Raw genomic sequence first — 21,532 nt, forward strand, 5'->3', positions numbered from 1 at the left:
TACAATAACTAAAATTTGAAAACAGCTCAAGTGTCCATCAGTAGATGAGTGAATAAAAAAAATCCATGATACATTTACACAGTGGAATGCCACTTGGCCATTAAAAAAGAAGGAAATCTTATTCTTTGTGATAGCATGGATGGACCTGGAATTCATTATGATAACTGAAATAAGTCAGAGAAAGACAAGTATGATATGATTTCACTCATATGTGGAATCTAATGAACAAAATAAACTAACAAACGAAATAGAAACAGATTCATAGATAGAGAGCAGACTGACAGCTGTCAGAAGGAGTAGAGTTGCGATGCTGGGTGAAAAAGGTGAAGGGATTAAAAAACAAAAGCAAAAACAAACAAACAAACAAACAAAAAACTCATAGACACAGACAACAATATGGTGATTACCGGAGGGAAAGGGGGTGGTGTGAGGGTGAAGAGGGCATAGGGGAGATAAATGGTGATGGAGGATCCTTGACTTTAGGTGGTGAACACATAATAGCATATGCAGATAAACCAATGTCACCCCTATACATCCAATAAAAGAGTAAGAGAGGGGGACGCCCTGGGGCTGGCGTGGCGGGTCGTGGGCGCTGCCCGGGGCGGGGTGGCATGGAGCGGAGGTGGGTCTTCGTGCTGCTGGACTGGCTGTGCGTGCCAGTGGGTCTTAGCGGAGAAACCTACCTGGTGTACACGGACCGGCTCTATTCCCGCTCCAACTTCACCAATGACCTGGCTGCTGTCGACAAGGTGCTGGGGACATTCCTGTTTGGGGCTGCAGTGAGCCGTCCCTAACAGACCTGGCCAAGTCCATGCCTGGCCGGCTGAGGCCCAACTTCCTGGCAGCGTGTGACCCTGATTGGAGCCGGGTCAATTGCTCCGTCTATGTCCAGGTGGAGAAGGTGTGCAGGGGAAGCCCTGCCAACGTCACTGAGTCCAGATTGTCTTTCTACTCTGGACACTCCTCCTTGGGGATGTACTGCATGATGTTCTTGGCGGTTTGCTACATCTCCGACTGCTTCAAAGCCCGGCCCCCACAGCATGCCTGGAAGAAGGGGAGCTGGAATGGAAGCCTAGCCTGTCACTGACGCTGACCCTGGGTGAAGCTGAGCGCAACCACTATGGGTACCCAGTCTCCAACTCCTGAAGCAGGAAGCCACCCAGGCAGGGCCTCCAGCTGGAACTCAGGCTTTGGGTCGGGATGTTGGAGGTGCTGGCAGGGCCCTCACCTGGGATGGCAATGAAGTGCTCCAGGCTCTAGGTGCTCCAGGCTGGTTCCCAGGGGGGTTTCTATTAAACCCACCTCCTGTGCACTGGACAAGGGGCCCGGTGGTGCCCAGGGCTGCCCTAATGTTTGGATGAGAACCCTCCATTATGAATAGAGCTCCCTCAGTACCCCTTCCTTTGTTGGCTTAGGGAAGGGACCAAGAGATCTAGATAAATGCTGTTTTTGTAAAATGTAATGTATATGTGGATTTTTAGTAAATGAGGGCATTTGCTTGACGAGTGTTATCAGCACCTCTGTTCCTATGGCCATTCTGAGGACTGTTCTTATGGGGGGGGGCGGGCAGGGGGAACAGCCCTCCCTCATCAGAGGCTCTGCTGAGCTCAGCGTTGTGAAGTCAACAAGTGGTTGTGAAGTCAACAAGCCAAATGAAAGTCACAGCCAAGTCTTCAATCACTCATTTCTTCAGGGGGCCCTGGTTCCTGTTAGTACAGAATGGTATGAAAAACTTACATCGTGTGGGAGCTAAATGTGCTCAGGTGACCATGCAAGGAAATGTATGCCTGCATTCCCTCCTGTGTATACACACCTAATTACAAAGATTTCTATGTGAAAAAAAAAAAAAAAAAGAGTAAGAGAGAAGGAAGGAAGGAAGGGAGGGAGGGAGGGAGGGAGGAACTTATACACGCTAAGACTCTTGTGTGTTTAGGCCATTAAAAACAAACAAACAAACAAATAAAATTATTGGTCTATGACCATCCCAAGATAAAAACTCCATTTCTTTTAGAAAAAAGAAAATCATACTTTTATTCCCTTTGTCTTTCAATTTATCTCTATATCTTATTCACTAAGTTACAGTCCAATTTCCAATATGCCAAAATTGTTTTCACATTCAACTTTGCCCCAACCTAGGTGATTAGATCAGTTCACAGCTGACTCCTTCCTGTCATCATGCCTCAGTTCAAATGTCATTTCTCAGTAAAGTTTTTTAGGACTACCCAATCTAAGTCAATCTTCCCTGCCTGTCACAGACACAAATCAAACTTTAATTTCCTTCATAATGTATTTCACAATTTGAATTTTTCTTGTTATGCCTATTTTAATTGACTGTCTATTCCTTATACAAGACAAGGCTCTAAAGATTAATGTCATATATACCAAGTGTAGAAACATTGGCTGGTTTACTAAAAGCAGCCCTTTATATATTTTTTTTTCAAATGAACTAATGAATACTTAGTGAGTTCTTGCTAAATATTTACATCACGTTGGGTATATGAAGCTGCTTAGAAGTCAAGAACTTGGGGACTGATTAAAATGTTTTAAATGTTAGTTGATAAAATAACAGTAAACTGAAACTAAAAAAGGAAGTTATTTTATAATATTGAGTGTAAATAATTTATCAGTTCAGATGTAGTGTGGTTACACAAATGAAACTGTGTAAATGAAGCCTTGACCAATTGGTAAAAGACAGAGATTAGAACATTCCTAATAAGAAAATTATGCAATCTATCCCCAAACTCATCAAGTTGCATATATTAAATATGTATAATATAACTGAATAAAGTGACTTAAAAAAGAAAGTTATATAGTACGGAATGTATATAAAATAAAGATAATTTTAAGAAAAAAATATGAAAGGGCTTGGAAACTAATTAAAGATGTTTGATATAGAAAGACAAGTGAAAAATGACCTGATTTTTGGTTGACAAAAAATATGGTGGTTTCATTAATAGTAACAGAGAAATTGAGAAAGGATTATCCATGGATAATCTCTAAACCTAATTTTAGCAGTTGGTATCAAATAACTTACCAGGGTTCTGAAAATAAAACCATTGAAGAGATTTCATTTACACATAACTTCTCCCTTGCCAACTATTGCTGGAGTGATAACAATCAGTGAAATATATATTATATGGGAAAAACATATAATGCAAAGTTTTCTTCTCTCTATCTAGACATTTTCTGGTAGGTGGATAATCTACCAGGTCGATTACTTCAGGTGAATTTTCACTGTCTAGATATAGAAGTTTCAAGGACAGGTTTTAAACTTTTGTAAATGCCACTTGCTCTCACACAGAAAAATAGACACATGTGTTTTTCTATCTGTAGTGAGAATGAAAGACAATGTTTGTGCCTTTGCTAGATGTGGGACTGGAACTGGGGACATGATAAGAAAGCAATCAAATAAATATATTATAGACAATCTCCATGATCTCAGCCATGGCTCTTAGCAAGTGAAAACATTTTCTCTGATTGATAGATACAAATTTGAAAGTAGTCATTTGGTCTGGAATATCCAAAGTTAAAAAGTTAAATTGAAATAGCTGCCAGTAGAAAACTCCCTGGCCTAAGAAAACACAATTACTCTTTGGAGAAAAGCACACTCAACTAGACCCACTCATAAGCATAAATTCAAAAAAGTTATTTGAGATGAATAAAATATGATAATCTACTGTATAAAATGTTAACTATAGTTGATAACACAGTATTGTGTATTTGAAATTTACTAAGATAGTAGAACTTACATGTTCTCATCAAAAAAAGGAGATAAATATATGACATGATGAATGTGTTAATTAACTTGATGATGGAAATTTTTTATAATATATATAAAATCATCATATTTTACACTTTAGACATATTATAATTATATGTCAATTATTCCTCAGTAAAGCTAGGGGGGGAAAGTTTATTTTTTTAGGACAATTTATTAGGAAAAAAAGTTTCCTTGAACAAACTGCCAGCATTGATAGTCAACAGAATTGAAAATTCAATGACCTAGGATCCACATTGGCCTTATAAAAAACAAATGTAAAATATCAATATGCAAAGTAATAAATTGAATTGAAAACACATTTAGGAATATAAGTACTAAATATAACCATGCAGGTGTGATAAAGAAACAAAAGCAAAATTTGAAAGGAAGATATATAAATGTAAATATATACATTCATATATATTGTGTATATATGAATATATGCTTATATATGAATACATCCATATATCAAATATATGTATACATTGAATAATATATTCAATTCAATGAGTAGGTTGAGAAAATATTTATTCACAGCTGAAGACACAGAACAAATAATTAATGACTAGAGAATGGAAGTTAGTTCAGAAACTGTTTTGTATAATGTAAATAAAAGAGGGAGAATATAAAGCACAGGTTTTGAGAAAAAAGAATAGAATGAAAATTTCTACTGCAGGCTAAATACATTTCCAAAAGGAAAATAAATATATAATGAGGGAGAAGGAAAATTTGAACATATGACTGGTATTTGTCATGAACTGATGGCATTATTATGTCAGATTCAAAATGAAGGAAAATAAATAGTAAGCAAACAGAAAGAAAAAATATACCCAGTCAATCCATTAAATCATATTAAAATATATCCAATCATATCAAAGTGAAACTATAGAATAAAAATGCATAAAGGTGTTATTTTAAAAGTGACAAAGGGAAGATACTTATAAAAAAATGAGAATTCGACTTCTAACAAGAGTCAATAGTGGATGAATCACAGAGTGACATATCTTCAGAGTGATGACTGTAAATAATGGTCAGCATGAGCTACTAAACTACAAGGGAGCAAAATCAGGCACTTTCATATAAACAAAGTGGTTTAGTTCATGAATAAGAAAAACTATTCTATAAGAAAGGAATATGATACAATTTTTAAAGGTGAACACATAAATTAGTATAAATATAGATTAACATAACTATTTGCTTATAAAATTATATGTTTTGTTAATTCAGTTATCTATTACTGCATGAGAGAACCCTAAAAGTTAAAGACTTAAACAGAAAAACAATTTTTTCTGCATTATTCTGCAATTGAGGATGGACACAGATGGCTATTCTTTTGCTTGCTGTGGTGTCTGATAGGGCTGGAATGTTCAAGATAGAGGCTTCCTTCATGTTTGGAGTCTTACCTGGGATGGCTGGGATTTCTGAGAGCTGACTGAACATTGCTTTTTCTCCATGTAGATGCTTCAACAGCATTACTAGACATCTATACACATTGATTCTTAAAGAGTATACAGAGAACAAGTCCCAATGTGCAGGCAGTTATCAAGCCTCTGTTTGTACCATGCCGGCCAATGTCATATTGGTCAAACTAAATGACATGTCCAAGCTGAGTTGATCTAACAGTAGACTACACAAAATTGCATATACCAAAATATATGGTTTATGAGAGCTACTAATGTAATAGTCTGCCACAGTTGCTTAATTGCGAAGTTTAAAAAGATATAGTTAGATATATTACAAAAATAATATATAATGGATATAATGAGAAAATTAAGTCATAAACTGTGATTTATTTCATACATATATAAGTAGTTTCAATAGTTTTCAATAGATCATTTTACATAGTGCCACATTTGAAATTATGTAATGTATTTTGAATCTATTAATATGTTGCTTATTCATTTATTAAATTTAAATGGCTATATAGAATTTTAGTAAAATTGTGTTCAGTGCATAATTGTATACTGTGGATATTAATATAAACCACTGTTACATCATTTATGAGCAATGCATCCTTAGATAATTTATATAATCTTTCTTAAGCTCAATTTTTATATAATGGAAACCATAATGTTTTACAAAGATTATAATTAATATATTCAGGTGTCCAGAATTGCTAACAAATTGTTTTTATGCAATCTTGAATGCAACCTTGAAGATACATAGTTTGTATTATTACTAGGAGAAGAAAAGGAGGGGGAGGAATAGGAGGGCAAGGAAAAAAGTTGTTTCTAAAATCAGTAAATAAAATGCATTTGTAATCATTTTTTTCTTAAGTTTTCATATACTTCCATAATACTGGAAGTTCTTAAGTACACCATATATGTAAACTATATTTATTCTTAAAGTGGAATTAATGCCCATCTTGACAAATACATAATAGAGATAAAACATTATGAAGAATTGCTACCTTTAGTTTTTTCTTTTTTTTTCTTTTCTGTACCAGTATCATCCTGCTCCAACCTATGCATGAGAAGACACACATTAAAAAACAGCAAGTTATATAGCATTGGGCTAAGTACTTTTTAAAAAAATATATTTTATTGATTTGAGAGAGTAAAGAAGAGGGAGAGAGAGATAGAAACATCAATGATGAGAAAGGATCATTGATTGGCTGCCTCCTGCACGCCCCCCACTGAGGATCAAGCTCGCAACCCAGGCACGTGCCCTTGACCAGAATCGAACCTGGGACCTGTCAGTCTGCAGGCCAAAGATCTATCCACCGAGCCAAACCCGCTAGGGCTGGGCTAAGTACTCTTAACAAGACTTCATATTTTTGGACAGATAGTTATGCAAATTAAAAAAAAACAATTCCTTAAAATCATAGTCAATGAACTTACTTAGGGTTTATATTATTGTGTTGCAGTATGGAGTTGGATATTATCAAAGAACTTCACAGGAACTTTAATTTATAGTAGCATAAGCAGAAGCACACATTGTTTATTTTTAAAATTTTATGGACATAAATTTTAAACTGTTTTCATTACTGCTTTTTCTTATCATCCCTTAGCCATTTGTTTTAAGTCACAAACAAACAAAATGAAAAATAACTTTACCCACAATATTAAAAAAATGTATTTTCAAAAGAAAAAGAACCAGATGGTGAGTGGGCCTAGGAATATTTTACTCCAGGAACAACAAATACATTTTGGAGGTAGTTAAGCATGAAAAGACACACATTAAAAAAACAGCAAGTTTTTTAGAAATCAATATGTTCCCCCTAATGATTTCATCTTAGACATGAAAACCATACGCAAAACTAAAGAGAAAAAGAAATACATAAACATGCTTCCAAACTTAAGTACATAATCCTCATAATATAGTATTGCTGTAATATAAGTACGTTTCCTGTTGTATGTGAAAATAATTTATTATTGTATTATTATTTAATTACTATATTGTATTGTACTTATTTAATTATTGTATGTATTAAAATTGTATTTATTTGCATTACAACTGTAACCATACTTTTGCCCACCACTGTATTATCATGACAATATAACAATGATAATAACATAAATGATCTTTAGTTCTTATCACTGTGATAAATTTCATGATGTATAATAGTTGAATACCAATGAGTCAAGTTTGTGCTTTTCTGTGTTCCAGGGAAGAATCAAATGATCTTTTGTTTTATTGTGTCAAAACAAAAATTTGCATCTAATAAAAGAGTAATATGCAAATTGACCATACCTTTGCTACACCCACAATACTATGAATATATGCTTATATACAAATACATCCATATATCAAATATAAAGTATGTCTTATTGTTTTACAATCAATTTTAGAGATGTTTAATAGGATGGCTGTCAATAGGGGTTGCAGTAATAAACTAAATAAGAGGATTCTGGTTGCTAAGTACATTTACAATGAGTATAACCAGTGGCTAAATTGAAGAGCGTAAACTATAGATGACAGGAGTAACTGAAATGTGAGAAGGGGCAAGATCTCTGCTAAGAAATCAAGACTCATGCCTCAGATAAACTAGAATAATACCCAAGAGAGCTAAACAAGTGCATACTGGCATCTGATATGATGGGTGAGAAGAGGTGTCTCTGTGTGGTGGGATATGTAGTAGAAGAGAAAATTAGTGGACATAACAGCACATAGAAAAATTATATATATATAATTACATAAGTTGAGGCAGCCTTTATAACATGGTTTCAAAAAGCAGATGAGGCTGAATATGGAGGTAAAAAGAAATATTGAGAACAACTAGGTGAGCTGGGAAAGAAAAATAAATCTAATGCTATATTTATGTGCACCAAAATGAAGTGAATAAAAGTAGGCATTCTCAAAACAAAATTCTATTAATACCCTCATAAGAAATGTGCTTCACAGACTATGTGAAAACAACCAAATTATAAGTATAATTTATCCAAAGTTTTTAATTTCCAAAGTAGATTAACTATATTAGTTATAAAGATGTTATAGGAATTTTATAATATTATAATAAATTATACAATATGTAGTAGTAAAGAAAGGTAGTGGTAGAAGAACTTTATATAATTATGGTCCTAAGTGCATAAAAATTTACAACTATTATATACTTTTGGATTATTCCCTTTATCATTATGTAGTGTTCTTTGTCTCTTACTATAGCCTTTGCTTTAAAATGCATTTTGTTAGACATAAGTATTGCTAACCAAGATTTTCTTTAATTTAAATTCTTTATTGTTTAAAGTATTACATATGTCTCCTTTTCCCCCAATTGACCGCTCCCCAGCCGCTCCCACTCCCCAGAACATGCCCTCATTCCCCTACTGTCTGTGTCCATGGGTTATGCTTATATGCATGCATACAAGTCCTTTGGTTAATCTTTTACCCCTTCTGCCCCCACCCTCCCTTACCTTCCCTCTGAGGTTTGACGGTCTGTTTGATGCTTCTATGTCTCTGGATCTATTTTTGTTCATCTGTTTATGTTGTTCATTATATTCCACAAATGAGTAAGATCATTTTTTTTCATATCTATTTGCATGTAATATAATTTCCCTTTACTTTTTGTCTGTGCATATCTTTTATTCTGAGGTGGGTCTCCTGTAGTTTTATTTTCCAATCAGCTACCATATGTCTTTGTATTGAAGCATTTAAGCCATTTGTATTGTGATTATTGATATGACATTTATTGTCATTTTATTTTTAACTATATTTCCTTCATCTCCTCTTCTTCTCCTTCTTCTTCTTCTTCTTCTTCTTCTTCTTCTTCTTCTTCTTCTTCTTCTTCTTCTTCTTCCTCTTCCTCTTCCTCTTCCTCTTCCTCTTCCTCTTCCTCTTCCTCTTCTTCTTCTTCTTCTTCTTCTTCTTCTTCTTCTTCTTCTTCTTCTTCTTCTTCTTTAAAAAACCCTTTAGCATTTCTTCTAATACTGATTTGATGGTAACACACTTCTTTAGTTTTTTTTTTTTCTGCGAAGCTCATTATTTTTCCATTGATTTTAAATGCTAGCCTTGCTGGGTAAATTAGTCTTGGTTGTAGGTTCTTACTTTTCATTACCTTGAATATTTTATACCAATCCCTTCTGGCCTGGAATGTTTTTGTTGAGAAAACAGCTGACAGTCTCATGGAAGCTTACTTGTAGGTAACTAACTCTTTTTCTTGATGCTTTTAAGATTTTCTCTTAGTCTTTAACATTTATCATTTTAATTATAATGTGTCTTGGTTTGGAACTCTTTGGGTGTTCCTTGTTTGGGACTTTATGTGCTTCCTGTAATTGTGTGGTTGTTTTCTTCACCAGGTTAGGAAATTTTTCAGTGATTATTTCTTCAAATAGGTTCTTTATCCCTTGCTGTCTCTTCTTTTACAACTCTGGTACGAAGGGTCCCTTATTTAAATAAACTAAGTTAATTAATTTATTTATATTTTGTGGCTCTAATTTGTTTTCTGCTATCTTGCTTTCAAATTATTGATTCAATCTTTTAAATATCAAACCTCCTGTTTATTCCTTCTAATGTATTCTTCATTATTGATATTGCATTCTTTATTTCTGACTTTATGGTATCTATGTCCTTTTTATGCTTGTTATCTCTTTGCAGCTCTCACTAAGTTCTCTGAGCATTATTATAACCATATTTTTGGACTCTATATCTGTTAAATCCCTTGCCTCCATTTTATTTAGCTCTTTTTCTGAAGATTCCTCTTGTTTTGTTAATTTGGGACATGTTTCTTTACCTCCCCATTTTGGCTGCCTCTTTGTGTTTGTTTGTATATATTCTGTAGATATGCTAACACTCCAAGTCTTAGCATGTTAGCCTTATGTAGCAGATGTCTTGTGGGAGCCAGTGGTGCAATCTCCTTGATCACATGAATGTGGCTTATGTGGGCCCCCCTTGTTGTAATTGAGTCTTGATTGCTATTGGCTTATTTGTCCCTGGAGTTGACCTCAGGCTGACTGACTGTGAGGATTGACTGGTACCTCAGTGTATGAGCTGCTATACCAACGCTTATTATATGAAGCAGAATTTGTCTTAGTAGATCTGGTGCCTGCTGAGCTCTCCCTTTCCTTATGCTGCTCCTGAAGCTAATTGGATCTTGCTCTAATGTTATCTGCAGCAGGCCACTTGATATGTTGTTGGTTCTGGGGTTTCTTGGCAGGGAGTCTGATGCTGGCCAATATCAGATTCTGCCATGGATCCACAGTTAGTGGCTGCCTTTGCAGGGCCTGGGTGTGCCTGGGAAGGACCAAGCTGCAAACCAAGGCCAGCTTTTACAAGCACCAAATCTGCCTGAGATTTGCCTTTACCTGCCTCCAATTGCTGGCTGCCTGATAGGCTTAGTCACTAAAAAAGCCTCTGGTGGTACTGAAATTGTATGAGGTAGATTCTCAGTGAGTCACCTGGTAGGGGCAAGTGATGTTTATCAGATCAATATAGATTCAAACTCAGTGCCAGTGCTGGGTCTGAGGCCACTTAGCATGTATCCTAGCATATACCAACTCTAGCTGGCACCTGCTGGGTGCCTATGGACTATGTGGTGGGGTACAGCCTCAAGGAGTCATCAGGGTGAAGTCTGCAGTGTTCATCAAGCCCAAACAGACCAACATAGGGCTCTGCACTGGTCAGGTGAGCAAAGAAAAAATGGTCCCTGTCATATAGCCACACAACTCATTTTGTCCAAGATTATGCCAGTAGCCTGAGCTCAACAAAGCAGGGCTGCATGGAGGGTGGGACTAGTGAATCTCCCATGAAAGAGAGGTGCTGGTTAGGGAGGAGTGTCCCCCACCCTAGAGCCACATAACTCTGTACCAAATTTTGCCCAGACCTACCTCGGCAGGGCAGGACCACCAGGAGTCAAGAGGATGGGGTCACCTGAATCCAAGAGGTGGTGGTGGGGGGGTTTCCTTTGATGGGGAGGTACCAGTCAGGTTCACAGAAAAGTGGGGGGAATGGTTCCCTCCTCAAAGCCAAACCACACAGTCACTGACACCCCATGAGTTTGCTCAAATCTTACACCTAGGCTTAGGTAGCTGACTTATCAGCAAGGTGTAAGCTCCACAGGATGGGGTGACAGGGAGTCTAAAAGTTGGGGCTATTGCATTACCCGAGGCTATTGCCATAAGAACTGGAGTGTTCCACCCAAAAGAAGATGGCATCTGCATTTTGGGAGAATGACTCAGCACAGGTGTTCCAGTGACCATCCCCGAAGCTCTCCCCCCAAGACCCACAAACTCCAGTCTTTTCACATACAACTTTAGTTTGGCGCACTCACCCTCTGTTGGATCCCAGGGTGAGTTGCTGCAAATGAGATTTTGTGTGTTGGCCCTTTTGAAGTGTGCCTATGTTTCTAGAAGTCTCCTGTCTCTTCCTGGAAGACATAATCCCTGATGCTTTTTACAGCCAGATAGTATGTGGGTGCCTCATCCCACCTCTGGTGCTCTGGGCTGGAGATGGTGGATTGGGATCCCTTGCTTCTCAGGGAGAACCCCAACCCCCATATCCTTATGGAATCTCAGCTACTGCCAGTGAGACCAGGGCCAGTTTTTTTCATGTCTTTGCCCTACCTTCCTGTCTCATTGTGGCTTCTTCTGTAAATCATTGGTTATAAGACTTATTTTGCGTTAGTCTTCAGTTGGTTATTCAGGCTGATTTTTCTATATTTTAGGTGTAATTCCAGTTTATCCTAGAAAGAGGTGAGGATAACATTCACCCAGTTGCCACCATCTTGGATTTCTTTCTCTCATTTTCTTAACCGAACCAAGCCAAATACAAGGACTTTGATATTACATATTTGGATCTGCCTTGGTGAACAGCTATCTTTAATGTATGATAAAACTCATTTCATCTATGTGATGGTTGTTCAGATAATTTGGGCCAATCTTTCCCTCAAGAGAAAAATCCAGAAAATCTGAATATTAAAAAAAATTTCATTGATGACAAAGTGAAGAGACAGTGTTTCAAGAAAAAAACAAAATTCAGGCAGATGAAGTAATTGGGGCCATATTTCATTTATGGATTTGGTCATCCACACAGGGGCAGCTGTAAGGTTGTGAATCAGAAAAGAGTTTCAGGCAGACACATAAAGCAAAAGCAAAAAAAAAAAAAAAAAAAAAAGTAGAGTCCTGGAAATTCTTGCCAAACTAGAATTTTATATCTACCCAATATATCCTCAATGATGAGTTTGAAAGAAATACAATTTTTGGAAAAAACAAAACAAAACAAAAACAAAAATAAACAAAAACTTAAAAAAATTGTCACGTGTGACTTAACTAAAGACTATTCTAAAGGATTTTCTTCAGATGAAGGCACTGATGCCAGATGGAAACTTGTACAGGAAGAAGTAGAACACTTAAAATAAAAATGAAAATGTGTGGAAAACTTTAAATATTAATGGCATAAAAATAGTAACATCTTATTTGGTTTAAATAAACACAGAATTTAAATGAAAAAAATATTTCAGGAGGGAGGAGTCATATTATATATTCTGAGTTTCCGAATTCAACATGAGCATACCAAATATTTAAATTACTATTGATAAACTAGGAATGCATGATATGTTATGTAGTTAAACAATACAGATATGTTAAAATATAACTACAAAATCTATAGAGTAGAAAAAACGAATAATAAAAATGTATTTATTTATTTATTTGTTGGTTAATTTTTATTGTCTAAAGTTTTACATGTCTCCTTTTTTTCCATGCCCCCCCTTCCACGCAGTTATTCCCACCCAGGGCAAGCCCCACTGCCCCAGTGTCTGTGTCAATTGGTTCTGATAATATATATACATACAAGACCTTAGGTTGCTCTCTAACCACCCCCCCCCCCCACTGCTCCTGCCATTTGTCTCTGGATTTATTCTTGTTCATCAAATTATGTTGATCATTATATCCCACATATGAGTGAGATCATGTGATATTTATCTTTCTCCGACTGGCTTATTTCACTTAGCATAATGCTCTCCAGTTCAATTCATGCTGTTGCAAATGGTAAAAGTTCCTTCTTTTTTATAGCAACATACTATTCAATTGTGTACATGTATCACAGTTTTTTAATCCACTCATCTGCTGATGGGCACTTAGGTTGTTTCCAAATCTTAGCTATGGTGAATTGTGCTGCTATGATCATAGGGGTGCATATATCCTTTCTGACTGGTGTTTCTGGTTTCTTGGTATAAATTCCTAGAAGTGGGATTACTGGGTCAAATGGAAGTTCCACTTTTAACTGTTTGAGGAAACTCCATACTGTCTTCCACAATGTCTACACCAGTCTGCATTCCCACCAGCAGTGCATGAGGCTTCCTTTTTCTCCATATCATTGCCAGCACTTGTTTTTTGTTGATTTGTTGATGATAGCCATTCTGACAGGTGTGAGATGGTATCTCATTGTTGTTTTGATTTGCATTTCTAGGATGATTAGTGACTTTCAGCATGTTTTCATATGTCTCTAGGCCTTCTTTCTGTATGTCCTCTTTCAAAAAGTGTCTATTTAGGTTCTTTGCCCATTTTTTTATTAGATCGTTTATCTTCTTTTTGTAAAGTTTATGAGTTCTCTGCAAATTTTGGAGATTAAACCCTTATCTGAAAAATCATTGGCAAATATGTGCTCCCATGGAGTGGGCTTTCTTGTTGTTTTGTTGATGGCTTCTTTTTGCTGTGCAGAAGCTTTTTATTTTGATGTAGTCTCATTTGTTTATTTTCTCCTTAATTTTCATTGCCTTAGGAGCTATGTCAGTAAAGATGTTGCTACGACATATGTCTGCTATTTTGCTCATTTTTTGGTTTCCCATCTACATTTAGGTCCTTTAGCCATTTTGAGTTTGTTTTTGTGTATGATGTAAGTTGGTGATCTGCTTTCATTTTTTTGCATTCTGACCAAATTTTCCAGCACCATTTATTGAAGATACTCTCTTGATTGTATACTCTTGCCTTCTTTGTCAAATATCAATTGAGCATAATAGCTTGTGTCGATTTCTGGGTTTTCTGTTCTGTTCCACTGGTCTATATGTCTGTTCTTGTGCCAGTACCAGGCAGTTTTGAGAACCGTGGCTTTGTAGTATAGCTTGATATCTGGTATTGTGATCCCTCCAACTTTGCTGGGGTATCTGGTGTCTTTTTTAATTCAGATGAATTTTTGGAGAGTTTGTTCTAGATCTTTGAAATATGCCATTGGTATTTTAATGGGAATTGCATTGAATCTGTAGATTGCTTTGGGTAGCTTGAGCATTTTAATGATGTTGGTCCTACCAATCCATGAACATGGTATGTTCTTCCATATGTTTATGTCTGTCTTTATCTTTTTTTTTCAATGTCCTGTAATTTTCTGAGTACATGTCTTTTACCTCCTTAGTTAAGGTTATTCCTAGCTATCTTAATTTTTTTGGTGCAATGGTAAATGGGATTTCTTTTTTTCATTTATGTTTCTGTGAGTTCATTATTGGTGTATAAAAAGGCCATAGATTTCTAGGTGTTAATTTTGTATCCTGCTACATTGCCAAATTCATTTATTACTTCTAGCAGTTTTTTATGGAGTCTTTGGGGTTTTCTATGTATAGTATCATGGCATCTGCAAATAAGGACAGTTTTACTTCTTCTTTTCCAATTTGGATGCCTTTTATTTCTTCTTCTTGTCTTATCGCTATGGCTAGCACTTCCAGTACTGTATTGAACAGCAGTGGTGTAAGTGGGCATTCCTGTCTTGTTCCCATTCTCAGGGGAAATGAGTTTAGTTTTTGCCCATTGGGTATGATGTTGGCTGTAAGTTAGTCATAAGGCTTTTATTATGTTGAGGTATGATCCCTCTATTCCCACTTTGCTGAGAGTTTTTATCAAGAAAGGGTGTTGGATTTTATCAAATGCTTTTTCTGCATTAATTGATATGATTATGTTATTTTTGTCTCTCAGTTTATGTGATGTATCACATTTATTGATTTGTGGATATATTACCATCCTTGCAACCCTGGAATAAATCCCACTTGGCCATGATGTATGATCTTTCTAATGTAATGTTGAATCTGATTTATAAGAATTTTGTTGAGGATCTTAACATCTATGTTCATCAAGGATATTGGACTGTAGTTCTCTTTTTTTGAGGTGTCTTTATCTGGTTTTGGAATTAGGGTAATGCTAGCTTCATAAAAAGAACTTGGAAGTGTTCCTTCCTCTTAAATTTTCTGGAATTTCTGAGGAGAATAGGGTTTAGTTCTTCTTTGACTGCTTGGTAGAACTCCCCTGTAAAGCCATCCAGACCAGGGCTTTTGTTTGCTGGAAGATTTTTGATCACTGCTTCAATTTCTTCAGTAATTATTGGCCTAAGCAGGTTTTTTTATTCTTCCTGATTAAGTTTTGGGAGCTTGTATTTTTCTAAGAATATGTCCATTTCATCTAGGTTGTCCATTTTGTTGAAATTGAGTTGTTCATAGTATTTTTTTCATAATCATTTGTATTTCAGTGTGGTCGGTTGTTACTTCACCTCCTTCATTTCTGACTTTGTTTATTTGGGTCCTCTCTCTTTGTTTCTTGGTGAGCCTGGCTAGAGGTTTAGCAATCTTGTTTATCCTTTCAAAGAACCAGCTCTTGGTTTTGTTGATCTTTTGTATTGTTTTTTTGGTCTCTATGTAATTTATTTCCACTCTGATCTTTATTATTTCCTTCCTTTTGTTTACACTGGTCTTTTCTTGATGCTTTCTTCAAACTCTTTGAGTTGTTGGGTTAGATAACTTATTACCATTTTTTCTTGTTTTTTTCAGATAGGCCTGTAGAGCTAAGAACTTCCATTTCAAGACTGCTTTTACTGTCTCCCATAGATTTTTGGATTGTTGTGTTTTCATTGTTATTTGTTGCTATGATGCTTTTTATTTCTTCTTTGATCTCTTTGGTAATGCAATCATTATTTAATAGCATGATATTTAGCCTCTAGGTGTTTGATTTTTGTCATTGTTTTTATTGTAGTTGATTTCTAATTTTATGCCTTTGTGATCTGAGATGATGCTTGATATGATTTCTATGTTCTTGAATTTGAAGAGACTTTGCTTGTGCCCCAATATGTGGTCTATCTTTGAAAATGACCCATGTGCACTTGAGAAGAATGTATATTTCATGGCTTTGGGGTGAAATGTTCTGAAGATGTCAACTAAGTCCATCTGATCTAGTGAGTCATTTAGAATTGATGTTTCTTTGCTGACTTTTTGATTAGAGGATTTGTCCAGTGTTGTTAGTGGGGTATTAAAGTCCTCTACTATGATTGCATTGCTGTCAATCTCTCCCTTGATATCCTCCAGAAGTTTTTTTTTATGTATTTGGGTGCTTCTATATTGGGTGCATATATGTTTACCAGAGTTATATCTTCCTGTGGAATTGCTCCCTTTAGTATTATGAAGTGGCTTTCCTTATCTCTTCTTATGAACTTCACTTTAAGTCTAATTTGTCAGATATAAGTATTGCCACCCCAGCATTTTTCATTTCCATGTGCCTGAAAAAAATCTTTTTCCATCCCTTCACCATCAGTCTGTGTGAGTCCTTTGTTCAGATATGGGTCTACTGTAGACAGCATATATATGGGTCATGTTTTCCTATTGACTCAGCTACCCTATGTCTTTTGATTGGGGCATTTAATCCATTTACATTTAACCTTATTATTGATAGGTACCTGTTTGTCACCATTTTTATTCTTTATGCCTCTGTTCCTTCTTCCCTTCCTATTTCTTTTTACAGTAGACCCTTTAGCATTTCTTTCATTGCTGGTTTAGTTGTAATAAGCTCCCTTATTCCTTTTTTGTCTGTGAAGCTCCTGATTTCCCCCTCAACTTTGATTGATAGCCTTCCTGGGTACAGTATTCTTGGATTCAGACCCTTCCTTTGCATGACTTTGTATATTTTATTCCATTCCCTTCTGGCCTGATGGGTTTCTGTTGAGCCTTTAAGATTCTTACTTTGTCATTGGTGTTTGACAGTTTAATTATAATGTGTCTTGGTCTCAGTCTTTTTGGGTTCATCTTGTTTGAAACTTTGTGAGCTTATTGGACTTGTGTGTATTTTTAGTTCTTCCCTATATCAGGGAAGTTTTTTTGTCATTATTTCTTCAAAGAGGTTTTCTATTCCTTGCTGACTTAGTTTCCTCTCCTTCTGGTACCCCTTTTATGCAGATGTTGTTTTGTTTTGTGTTGTCCCAAAGTTCCTTAGGCTCTCCTCCTGTTTTTAAGTTGTTGTTTTTTCTAGTTGCTGCTCGGCTTGGGTATTTTTTCTTACCTTGTCTTCTAGCTCACTGATGCGGTCCTCTGCTCCTTTTAGTCTACTGTTGATGCTTTCTATTGTGTTCTTTATTGCAACAATGTCATTTTTTCATTTCCTCTTGGTTCCTTTACATATTGTTGAATTTGTATTCCATCCTTTTCAGTGCCCTTACAATCATTCCTCTGAATTCTTTCTCTGACATATTGCTTGCCTCCATTTTGTTTACTTCCTTTTCTGGTGATCCCTCCTTTTCTTTTGTATGTGGGCTGTTTCTTTGTCTCTCCATGATAGCTCCTCTCAGGGTGTCTGGTTATGTAGCTCTCTCTCTCCTGCGTTGACTTAAATATACAAAATACTACAAGACAAGACACAACACACAGGGCACCAAACACAAATGCATTCACGATACCAATAACCCCAAATAAAGGTGACCAGCAGAAAAAAGAGAATTTGGGGAGAGAAAAGAATGCAAAAATGATATTGAGAAAAGGGAAAAAAAATGTAAGAGAGAGAAGAAGAAAAGGGGGGAATAATATGTATATGGGGAGAAAACTCCAAAAAACAACAACTAATCCAAAAAATGTAAACAACAAACACCCAAACAACAAACACCCAGATGAATCTGAGGAGGCAGAGCTCTCTCTAGGCGATCACTGACCTTTCCATCCATGGACTGTCTAACCAGCTGTGTTTAATTCACCAATTCCCAGCGAATGTGATTCAATTCAGCTGTTCCTTCTATCTGCTTTGTGAGAAGGCACAGGACCCATTGATGCTGGAGTCTCGGTGTTCATGGTTTGTAGCTGAGGCAACTGGTCCCTGGGCCTTGTGGTTGTAGGGTCCTGGGAGGTATTTGAGGTCTCCCAGGTTGAGGGTAAGGCTGGGCTTCCGGTCACAGCTGCTCTCCCCTTAAAGATAGCATGGTCTCTGTGGCAGAGCTGGCCACTCTGGGAGATATTTCAGCAGTCATAGAGGCTGCCTGGCCAGGGGAACCTGGTCTGCCAGTCCCCACTAGTCCTGTGGTATATAGCTGTCCCTCACTCACAAATACAGACACTCCCTGAATGGCCATGCACTCTCCTTTTGCTCTCTCACTCACACACTACTTGCAGCCTGTTGTCCTGTCGGCCACTATCTTGGATCCCCAAATAATAAAAGTTTTAAAATAATGATTTAAGAAAGAGGCATTAGAATTAAACTAGTTTTCTATTGTACATAACACATTGTCATAAACTTAGCAGTTTAAAACAACACAACTTTATTATCTCAGTTTTCACAGTCGAGAAGTCTGACATGTTTTAGCTGGGTTCTCTGCTTAGGTTTTCACAAGGCTAAAATAAAAATGTTGGGCAGATGCATATTCATCTGAAGACTGATTAAGGAAAGATCTTTCTCCATCCTCCCTCAAGTTGTTACAAAATTAATTTCACTGTGGTTGTATGACTTCGGTTCCAGTATTCTTACTCGTTCTTGGTTGGGTACCACTTACCTTCAGAGGCCATTCTCAGACACTTGCCCTGTGGGTTTTTCCATCGCATGGCAGTTCACTCCGTTAAGACTAGAAAAAGAACATCTCTGTGATACTTCACCTTATTTTATATCTCATCTAACTGGCTCGGGTCCATCTAAGATATTATCCCTTTTGTTTTTTTTTTTTTTTTTTTTTTTTTTTTTTTTTTTATTGTTTTTTTTTTTTTTTTTTTTTTTTTTTCAAATTTTTATTAAGGTATTATATGTGTACATATCTTACCATTGCCCCCCACCCCCACCCCACTCCCATACATGCCCTCACAGATATTATCCCTTTTGATTAATTGATTAACGCAGAATCAACTTAATAGCAATCTCATCATGAGAGTAATACTTTTCTCTTGTTCTGTTCTGTTTGTTTTGTTGTCATTCTTTTACCACATCATAATCTTTAAAAATTAAATAAGATATAATATATACTGAAGGCACAATTTTGGAAGCTAGAAAAAAGGTAAAACTTTATGCAGTGTGGAAACATTTGATAATAGGGTAGCATACTCCTTTCAAAGGAGTGAGAATCTTGTAGGCCATTAGAATTTTACCTACCACAAAACGAAAAAAAATTAAAACAACAGAACATAAACAATAAAAAGGAAAATGTAAAATGATACAGTAAAACCAATGATATAAGACATTTCTGAAACATTTAGTTGTTAAATGTTCTAATTATTAAAAAAAGAGAAAGCAATTTATGCTGTTCATAAGTACATATGTAAAATATATGAATAAAATATATTTTGCAAGATGAACCAAAAGAAAGCTGTTATAGCTATAATATCAAAAACACATGCTTGGAGAAAATGACTGATATGAGGTGATAGAGTTGCAATTCATTAGAAACATAACAGTTTTAAATTGTGTGTATCTCAGAAAACAGTATAGTGGTTACCAGAGGGAAGAGGGGTAAAGAGTAGTAAAGGATAAATGGGGCCAAATATATGGTGACAGAAGATGATTTAACTTTGGGTGGTTGCCACACATTGCAATATACAGATCATGTATCATAGAAATGTTCACTTGAAACCTACAAAATCTTATTAACCAATGTCATCCCAGTAAATTTAACAAACTTTTTTAAAAATAAAGAAATAAAAATAAATTGCTCCTTGCCTAATAACATAACATAATACAATATTTGAAAAAGCTTCAAAGTAAAATGACAAATACACTATCACCCTGGGAGATGTTTAAAAATTTTCTTTATAGCTGATACATCATGCATAGAAGAAAAGCAAAAAATATAGCAGACTGGTGCAACACAATCAACTATTTGACCTAACTAACATATGCTAAATACTTAAGATTGCCAAATGAATATTTTTTTAGCACACACAATTACAAAGATTAAACATACTATAGGCCATTAAGGAAGTTTCAAAAAATTTCAAAATTTGAAAACAAATAAATTATGTTTTTGAACATAGTCTTATTGAGCAATAAATTATTATCAAAAAAGAATAAATAAAAATATTACCAGATAAATCTAGACAATTATAATACCAATTAGAAGTATTCTGAATTGCATGAAAATGAAATTAAAGATATCAAAACATGTGTCTTGCAAATTAAGCCATCTTTCAAGGTAAAATTATAGCCCTAAATGCTTACATTAAAAGAGAATAAATAATAGAATTGAATCAGCTATGCATTCATTTTAAGACAGTAATAAAAAATGACAGCTAATTAACCCAAGGAATAAAGTGATGGATATGGTAGAAAAAAAAATAACACAGAAGTTAATACAATGAAAATATTGTAAATGATTCAACCAAGTGATTCAACCAAGCCAAAAATTGATGCATTGAGAAAAATTAATTAATAAATCACTCTCAAGAAAAAAGAATTTTATTTTAAAAAGAGAGAGAGCATAAATAACTAATATCAGGGGAAAAAACTTTTTTGTGTGTGGATATCGTATAAAATGTTTGAAGAAAATCTTAGAAAGTCGTTAGAGCAGATTATTGAAGTTCATTTGGGCTAAATTAACAAATTCAGAATTGGGGGGGATATAGGTGAAATTACATTCAGGAACCTAACTGAACTGTAAGTATAGTAATGGTGAAGAGAGCTAAGTTCATAATTATTAAAAAGGAAAAATTTAAAGGACTTGGGAAAGATCTTAATATTAAGGTTGGGGAGAAGGAGGAGCAAGGAATAACTATAAAGTTCATAACTTATTAATAAGATGGTTAAAAGTTTATTAATTCAAAAGACTATTTTGAATGAGGAAGATAGAAATAAGCAGATAGAAATTTGGGGGACAGAAATCCACGTTGAAAACATGTGGAAGAAAGGTACCTGCAGCCCTACAAGAGGAGAGATCTTGTGCTTAGGAAATAATTTGTACCTGAATATTGTCAAGTTACTCTATATGAATTACAACTCCTGACTTTCTCCTGAGAGAAATTAAAAAGCAAGATTTTGTATAGTGAGTTTGAACAGTAAAGGATCCTTTATTATCTGTTTGGTTCCAGAGTATCAAACAGCAGGTAGTAAGAGTGCAAAATATGAGAGTGACTATAGAAGTAAGTAAAATCACCCAGTAGTCATGTGTGTGGTAATAAAATAATAGGCTTGA

General features: G+C 35.6%; 1 pseudogene across 1 annotated transcript; it reads left to right on the forward strand.

Moving 5' to 3' along the window:
• The first annotated feature begins 611 nt into the window (after positions 1 to 611).
• On the forward strand, positions 612 to 1,146 carry LOC308244069 (phospholipid phosphatase 2-like; annotated as a pseudogene). The gene has a single exon. The product of its transcript is annotated as a phospholipid phosphatase 2-like (transcript).
• The last annotated feature ends 20,386 nt before the right edge of the window (positions 1,147 to 21,532 follow it).

The sequence above is a fragment of the Plecotus auritus genome (assembly GCF_963455305.1).
Source record: "Plecotus auritus genome assembly, chromosome: 3".
In the NCBI taxonomy this organism is placed as follows: Eukaryota; Metazoa; Chordata; class Mammalia; order Chiroptera; family Vespertilionidae; genus Plecotus; species Plecotus auritus.